This window comes from Xenopus laevis, chromosome 3L, assembly GCF_017654675.1.
Source record: "Xenopus laevis strain J_2021 chromosome 3L, Xenopus_laevis_v10.1, whole genome shotgun sequence".
In the NCBI taxonomy this organism is placed as follows: Eukaryota; Metazoa; Chordata; class Amphibia; order Anura; family Pipidae; genus Xenopus; species Xenopus laevis.
In genome coordinates, this window is record NC_054375.1 from 150,154,476 (window position 1) to 150,163,720 (window position 9,245).

The window sequence follows — 9,245 nt, forward strand, 5'->3', positions numbered from 1 at the left end:
AAATTTTGAATTGGTCTTAAATTATTGTCTATAGTTTTTGAATTATTTGACTTCCTCTGACCCTTTACAGCTTTCAAACTGTATCACTGACCCCGTCTAAAAAACAATTTCTCTGTAAGGCTACAAATGTCTTGTTACTTTATTACTCATCTTTCTATTCAGGCCTCACCTATTCATATTCCAGTCTCTTATTCAAATCAGTGCATGGTTGCTAGGGGAGTTTGGACCCTAGCAACCTGATTTCTGAAATGGCTGAACTGGAGAGCTGCTGAATAAAAAGCTAAATAAATCAAAAACCACAAATCAAATACAATGAAAACCAATTGCAAATTGTCTCAGAATATCCCTCTCTACATCAGGGGTCCCCAACCTTTTTCACCCGTGAGCAACATTCAGATGTAATAAGAGTTGGGGAGTAACACAAGTAGGGATGCAACAAATCCAGGATTCGGTTTGGGATGTGGCCTTTTTCATCAGGATTCGGCTGAACCTAATCCTAATTTGCATATGCAATCTGGGGGCGGGGATAGAATTTGCATGACTATCACAAAACAAGGAAGTAAAAAAAAAAAAAAAGTTTCCCCCTACCCATCCCTAATTTGTTTATGCAAATTAGGTTTTGGTTTGGTAGTTGGCGGAAACCTTTGTGTAGGATTCAGGGGTTTGGCCGAACACAAGCATGAAAAATGTTTCTGGGTGGTGCCAAATAAGGGCTGTGATTGGCTATTAGTAGCCCCTGTTGACTAACAGCCTACAGGAGACTCTGGCAGTACATCTGGGTTTTATACAACCAAAATTTGCCTCTGAAAAATAAGCTCCTGCTTTGAGGCCACTGGGAGCAACATCCAAGGGGTTGGGGAGCAACATGTTACTCATGAGCTACTGGTTGGGGATCACTGCTCTACATCATACTAAAAGTTAATTTAAAAGGTGAAAAACCCCTTTAATATGGGTTTTTACTCCATGCCCAGTTTTCAGGGGTGCCAGGTCATTCTTAGGCTCACGTGTAGGTGGAATTTTTTTTGGGGCGAAGGGGTGGTATAGATTCTAAGCAACATCCCACAATGGTTTTAACTTGGGTGTTTTTTTTGCTATTAAGAGCATTGTCTGTTTATATACTCTGTCCTGTTGCTTCTGACTCCTGAAAGTGTTGCAGAGAACGGCCGATTATGTATCTGGAGTACAACTCGTTTCCATACCTCCCAACTGTCCCTTTTTCGGAGGGACAGTCCCTCATTTGTACTGGATTTGTCCCTCTTTTCTCTGCACTGAACAGCCAGAAAAAGAAACAAAGTTTTTCACTTAATTGGCTTTTAGCAGAGAGCCCAGAACAGCTAACAGGTGCAAATAAGATACTTTGTAACAATTTTGAGACACAAAAACACAGTTTAGATAAGGAGAAATATTTTAAAACTTTCATATCCTGCCAAATTTTGTAAAACAAACATGGTAATTAGGGGGTGTGGCCACATAAAGGGTGCGGTCAAAAAATTGCTGCGCTACGTGCGGAAAAAAATTTCTTGTCCCTCTTTTTACTTCCAAAATGTTGGGAGGTATGCGTTTCTGTACATTGTTCCGAGAGTCCAAAACAGGGAAGAGAAAGGGACAGTTGAGAAGTTGCTTAGAATCATGTGTCATTATGGGTGGAGTTCCCCTTTAATAAAGAGTCCAGGGGTGAAGCCAGTGTTTGGTTTTGTTTTTCAGTCCAGAAGCAGCGGCTGTTATCTGCAGGTCATGTGGCAGTTGGCTGGTATCTGCAGGTCATGTGGCAGTTGGCTGGTATCTGCAGGTCATGTGGCAGTTGGCGCAGTATGGAGCCCTCTGATTTGTTTCCGTAGGGGGAAATGTAACTGCCGCCCACGCCCTGTTTCCTGGTGTATAAATAGAAGAGAGGAATGTAGGGATCCGGCTGTACCAGTCAGTGCTGCTCTTTCCGTGTGACTCACGCCTCACACTTTCCTGATCAGGATGATAATGAAGTGATGTCATAAACTCAGCCCTGGGGAGCCATAAACATTCCTCTGAGAAAGGGAATCACCCTGTCCATCAATAAAACTGCACTGGCTGTAACCCCTAGCAACCAACTGTCAGTTCTACTAAAGGTGGCCTTACACTGGCAGATTAAAGATGAAGATATTCGTCCTTTAGACCGATTTGGCAGATTATCTGCCCATGTGTGGGGGCTTCCGACTTCTATTCAATGTATGTGGTACAGAGTGCTGGCGCCACCTGCTGGAAAGCCTGTCTAACAGCCTGGCACCCTGTATAAACACCATCTCTGGTCTCATGATGCCTCCATCCCACTGCTACTTTCCACACTGTCACTTATGGGCTGGCACTTAGGGCAGCCGCTTCCATGAGGTGGAACTGGGCTACTATCATGGTGGGGTGGATGGGCCCTGTGATTCCTAATGGTGGACTCCCACTCCATTGTATAGATAAAAAAAAAAAATGTTCTGGGTACACAAAAGCTCGTTGTACTCTGTAAGGGAAATAACACAGTAGCTCCCATCCAAGTATAAATAGGAATATATGTAGAAGGAATGCTCTGGGCACACACATGATATCATCATACTTTGTAGGCTTTTTAAGGGGAAACAATTAAATATGAAACAAATTAGCAGCAAAAAGGTGGACAATATCGGGCTTTAGTCTGATCATTGGCCCTAGGGCCAAACGTCACGATAACAACGGCAGGTAAACAAGCCATCAGAGTGAGGACAACATTAACTAGACGATTAACTTGATCCGATCGACATCTGTCTGAGTTTTGGCCAGATATTGGTTGGATGGGCTCGTCCAAACACAGGTATATCAAATGCCAAATTGGGCTAAAGGGCCCAAAGGGCCCTTTTTTATTAGTGATAGCCCATCTTTTAGCCTTAAGGTGGCCATACTAGAAGATCTGCTTGTTTGGCACAGTTGACTAACGACTGGATCTTTCCCAATTTGCCCACATATAGGTGCACATGAGTAGATTTAATCTGCCCATTTGGGCCCTTTAGCCCAATTTGGCATTTGATCTTCTAGTATGGCCACCTTAAGGCTAAAAGATGGGCTATCACTAATAAAAAAGGTTTTCTGATGTCATCTTACCTCTCTGTCTTCATCGTGTTCTACTAAAGTTCAACTGCAGTTTGTTGCCATCTTGTTTTGCCATTGACATCTTGTCCTACTGGTGCCATCATTTCCTACCATCTTGTTCTGCCATGTCCAAACCATCACCATCTTTCCCTATCTCCATCCTGCACTACTGTCGCCATATTGTCCTACCATTACAATCTTGTCCTATTGGTGCCATTTTGTCCCGAAAAAAGAAGAAAAAAAAATATATATTCCAAAAGAAAAAATATGTTTTCTTGTAGAACAGCACCTAAAGCAAACGTAGAGAGCAAAGAAACAGGGGCATAATATGGTGAAGTATTTTCAATTTGTTGGAACACCCTGTGGTGGAAAAATAAATAAAAAATAAAAATCAGAAAGCGTTTTTAATTGTGAAAGGTAAAACGCTTTCTGATTTTTTTTTTTTCTTTTTCCATCACAGGGTGTTCCAACAAATTGAAAATACTACACCATATTATGCCCCTGTTTCTTTGCTCTCTCCGTTTGCTTTAGGCGCTGTTCTACAAGAAAACATATATATTTTTTCTTTTGGAATATATATATTTATTTCTTCTTTTTTCAGGACATTTTTTACGCAGTTGAGAGACTGAAAGAGAACGGCAGGAGGGAGATAATCTAAAGGGCTAACTATTTCTTTACTGTTGTAAATTGCCATTTTGTCCTGCTGTCATCTTGTCATACTGTCGCTATCTTGCCCTATTTCTGCCAACATATCATACTGTCACCATCTTTTCCTACAGTTGCCAGCAGCGAAACTACCGGGCATTTGGCGGGATTGCACCCTGGCCTGCACCCTCTCAGTGCCGCTGGATGCTTGTGCCGGTGCAAATACGGCACAAAAATTGCATCCGGGGGTGGGGGGGAACTACTAGTTCTATTATCGATAGTCACTATCTTATCATTCTAATACCATCTTGTCCTACCATTGCTGTCTAGTCCTACTTGTACCATTTTCTTTTACTATCTTCATCTTTCACTACCGGTGCTATCTTGTACTGTTCCAGCATTTCCATCTTGCCTGACTGGTGCCCTATTGTCCCTATCTTATCTTACCAGTGCCATTTTGCCCTACTATCATCGGCTTCCCTAACTGGTGCCATCTTGTCCTACTTTCCCTGTCTTTCCCTAACTGGTGCCATCTTGTCCTACTGTCCCTATCTTGTCTCACTGGTGCCATCTTGTCCTATTGGAGCCATCTTGAGCTACTGTCCCTATCATGTCACACAGCTGCCATTGTGCCCTACTGGTGCCATCTTGTCCTACTGTCCCTATCTTGTCTTACTGATGCCATCTTGCCCGACTGGTGCCATCTTTATCTACTGTCCCTATCTTGTCTCACTGGTGCCATCTTTCCCTACTGGTGCCATCTTGAGCTACTGTCTGTATCATGTCACACAGGTGCCATTGTGCCCTACTGGTGCCATCTTGTCCTACTGTCCCTATCATGTCTCACGGTGCCATCTTGTACTACTGCTCTTGCCATTTTTTCTTACAGTTGCTATCTTGTCCTACTATTTCCATCTTGCCTTACTGGTGCCTTCTTGTATTTTCGTCTCCATCCAGCCCTAATGTCTGTGTCCTGCCATATTGTAAAGATCAGGTCCTACTCTCTCCATGTTGCCCCAGTGTCTCGGACTTGTCGTTTTGCTCTTCTCCCCGGCCAATGGCATGTTTCATATCTAATATAAGTATATAGGTGATTATGATATATAACCCTATCATATTCTTTAACTTTCTCCATCTTGCCCTGCCGCCCTCATCTCCACCACACCTGCTATTCCCTACGCTTCCTAACTGTGCCGCCTCTATTTGAGTTTACTCTAAGTTTACTTTCCCTTTAATAGCTTTACTCGTAATCGATCCCCAAGCCCATGTAAAGCAGGTCACTATTTATTTCTTTCACTTTTTTTCTTTTAAAATGCATCAAAACGTCTTTAATATTTTTATTTTCTTTTATTTTGTATTTTTTCTAAGATAAAAAAAAATCAGGATAGAAAGTAACACAGCCTGGCGTTTACATGAGCCTTTTTTATTCTTAGATCTTTAACACCGTATCCCAGGCAGGGGCAAATGGCCGACCCTGAGATGTTGATCTGCAACTCCCCTTTAGCATCCTACCAACAGCCTGAATTGTAGTTCAACAACAGCTGAAGAGCCTTGCCAATCCCATCACGGTTGTACCCTTTAGCAGTGGCATATCCTGACCCCCGACCCCTTCCACCCAGAAGAGTTTGGAACACGTAGTTGTGCATGCTTTGTTCACTTCCTGTGCAGTCATACAGTTTCCCCGCAGCAGGGAATAGAGACGGCACAACAACCCTGTCCCTTTAAATGGAGAGCTGATGTATTTAGTTCTGCTTGCAAAACACATGCGTTTCCTATACAGTCATTAATACAAATGAAATATAATATTGTCCCCATCGGCATCCTGCCCTACTCCTACCAACCTGCCACCAACAGTTACGACTGAGCTTTTCAGCATTTCCAAGGGACCAGAACTCACTGTAGTGTCTGTACCCGAATCAGAAATGGGGGGGGGGGGGGACTGGCCACCTCACAGAGGAACCCCAGACCTCTCCCAAAAGCAATGCTGCAAACACTCTGCTCTAAGCCTCGAGACATCTGTTCTGTGACTGTAGTGCCATCTGCCATAAAGCAAGCTGGAACTGTTGTTGTTGCCAATGGCAGGAAGTAAATGTCCTCACATAAGATAAAAAGTGGCAAACTAAACCCACCACCGCCAGAAAAGTGACCTCAGCCTTTGTGGGGGAGCCTAGAACTTACCAATACTGTCCAAAGGTCACAGTCCAAACCCTATCTTAGTTGGGCTCAAGTACAAGGTACAGGTATGGGACCTGTTATCCAAAATGCTCAGGACCTGGGGTTTTCTGGATAACGGATCATTCCGTAATTTGGATCTTCCTACCTTACGTCTACTAGAAAATCATTACATAAACCCAATAGGCTGGTTTTGCTTCCAATAAGGATTAATTATATCTTAGCTGGGATCAAGAACAAACTACTGTTTTATTATTAGAGAGAAAAAGGAAAATCATTTTTAAAAATCGGGATTATTTGGATAAAATGGAGTCTATGGGAGTCTCAATCATTTATTTTCTCCAACAAAGGCCAGCACTTTGGGGGTTATTTATCAAAATCCGAATTTATCTCATTATTTTCTGAAATATACTCCGACCAAATCGGCACGGGTTATTTTCCCTTATTTATTAATACATTTTCCTGAAAAATTCCATTGCGGGAAAAAAAGCCTCAAAATAATTGTGAAAATCGTATGAAAATTTAAATCTTACGAATTTATTTTTGGATTTTCTGCCCGAAAACCAATAAATCTTCGGATTTTTGCACGAAGCCCAGGGCAGATCAGAATAACTTCTGGACTTTTCCCATATATACAATCTTGCCAAGTCTGAGATGACAGATTTTCAGATTTAGACTTTTCCCATCCTCGGGGTATCATAAATCATAAAAAATTCTGTTGTTTTTTTAGTAAAAAAAATCTCGAATTTTTCGAGTTTTTGGCATTCGGACTTTAATAAATAAGCCCCTTTATGTTAATATGCTCAGCCTGCCAAGAGCAATACATGACATTGGCAGTAGGTAGGGTGGTTACCCTTGAAGAGGGCAGGGATTAGGTGGGCACGAGGTGAGGGTCGTAGCTGGTCTGTGGGTGGGAGCTGATTGGGGTGAATTAGGGACATAACTAAACAGGTCAGGCGGGGGTTGTTAAATTTATGACATTAGGCCTGGCGTTGGCAGTTACTGGTTAGGCAGGTGAAACTCTGGGAGGGTGGCATCCCCAGTAGTAACAAAACTAGGCCGAGTTGTACAGCAGTTGTTATAGATCAGAGTGCTTACAGTAAATTCAATAAAAAGCCTTGGGAGTAAAGCCTCTAGGTAATTCAGGAAGGCCCCAAGAACTGCCGACATCAATGAACCCCAACCTGAGCCACTTTGTATGGCCCCTGCTAAGCTTAGCAACTTGAACGGCAACAAGAGGATCAATGTAAGAACCGCAGACTAACCTCCATCAGTGCAACGCCTAGAAGTTTGCAGTAAAACAAGTCAACCTTCCTATTACTTCCAGCCAGTGCCGGGCCACGCTGGGCATGCGCCCTAGGCAGGCTGGGCAGTCGCGGCACCTGTTTGGTGTGCGCATGCGCAAATTTATCGGACTGGCCCACCGGGATACCAGGAAAACTCCCGGTGGGTCAAGGTGTCAGTGGGCCCTCCTGCTTCTAACCTTTTGGCCTATTTCATGGTCATTCTCTATTTCTTTATGGGAATAAAGAGGCTTAATAATCGAAAAATAGAGAATAGTATGTAGAGAAAAGAGACTAGGAGAATAAAGATGTTGAGTGAGGAGAGGAGGTATAAAAATTTGGAAAGTGGGCCCTCAACCCAAGGTTTTCTCGTGGGCCCCTGGTATCCCAGTCCGACACTGTGCTCATGCGCGCATTTGCAATATAGTGCACATGCGTGAAGTTCATGCGCAGAAACGCAAAAAAGCGTGAAGAAATGGGCAGAGAAGGGAACCGGACTTGGGGTAGGCGTCAGAGAAGGTATGTGCCTGGCGCCCTCCCAGCTTTGCACCCTAGGCACGTGCCTACTCTGCCTACCCCTAGTTCCGGCCCTGCTTCCAGCAAATCCACACATGCTATTTACAACCCTATACACAATCTCTTTACATTAAGAAGCCTTTTACATAGGAGAATTGCTTTAAGAACCGTCCCGAGACAAAACACATCAGTGCTGAATAAGTGCAACACACTTTGTGCTGCAGGGACCAATTGATCACAGTACCTATACCTGTACCAATTAATCACAGTACCTATACCTGTACCTATTAATCACAGTACCTATACCTGTACCAATTAATCACAGTACCTATACCTGTACCAATTAATCACAGCACCTATACCTGTACCTATTAATCACAGTACCTATACCTGTACCAATTAATCACAGTACCTATACCTGTACCAATTAATCACAGTACCTATACCTGTACCTATTAATCACAGTACCTATACCTGTACCAATTAATCACAGCACCTATACCTGTACCTATTAATCACAATACCGATACCTGTACCAATTAATCACAGTACCTATACCTGTACCTATTAATCACAGTACCTATACCTGTACCAATTAATCACAGTACCTATACCTGTACCAATTAATCACAGTACCTATACCTGTACCAATTAATCACAATACCGATACCTGTACCAATTAATCACAGTACCTATACCTGTACCTATTAATCACAGTACCTATACCTGTACCAATTAATCACAGTACCTATACCTGTACCAATTAATCACAGCACCTATACCTGTACCTATTAATCACAGTACCTATACCTGTACCAATTAATCACAGTACCTATACCTGTACCTATTAATCACAGTACCTATACCTATACCTATTAATCACAGTACCTATACCTGTACCAATTAATCACAGTACCTATACCTGTACCTATTAATCACAGTACCTATACTTGTACCTATTAATCACAGTATCTATACCTATACCAATTAATCACAGTACCTATACCTATACTAATTGATCACAGTACCTATACCTGTACCTATTAATCACAGTACCTATACCTGTACCAATTAATCACAGTACCTATACCTGTCCCTATTAATCACAGCACCTATACCTGTACCTATTAATCACAGTACCTATACCTTTACCAATTAATCACAGTATCTATACATATACCTATTAATCACAGTACCTATATCTGTACCTATTAATCACAGTATCTATACCTATACCAATTAATCACAGTACCTATACCTATACTAATTGATCACAGTACCTATACCTATACCAATTAATCACAGTACCTATACCTATACCAATTAATCACAGTACCTATACCTGTACCTATTAATCACAGCACCTATACCAATTAATCACAGTACCTATACCAATTAATCACAGTACCTATACCTGTACCAATTAATCACAGCACCTATACCAATTAATCACAGTACCTATACCTATACCAATTAATCACAGCACCTATACCAATTAATCACAGTACCTATACCTATACCAATTAATCACAGCACCTATACCCT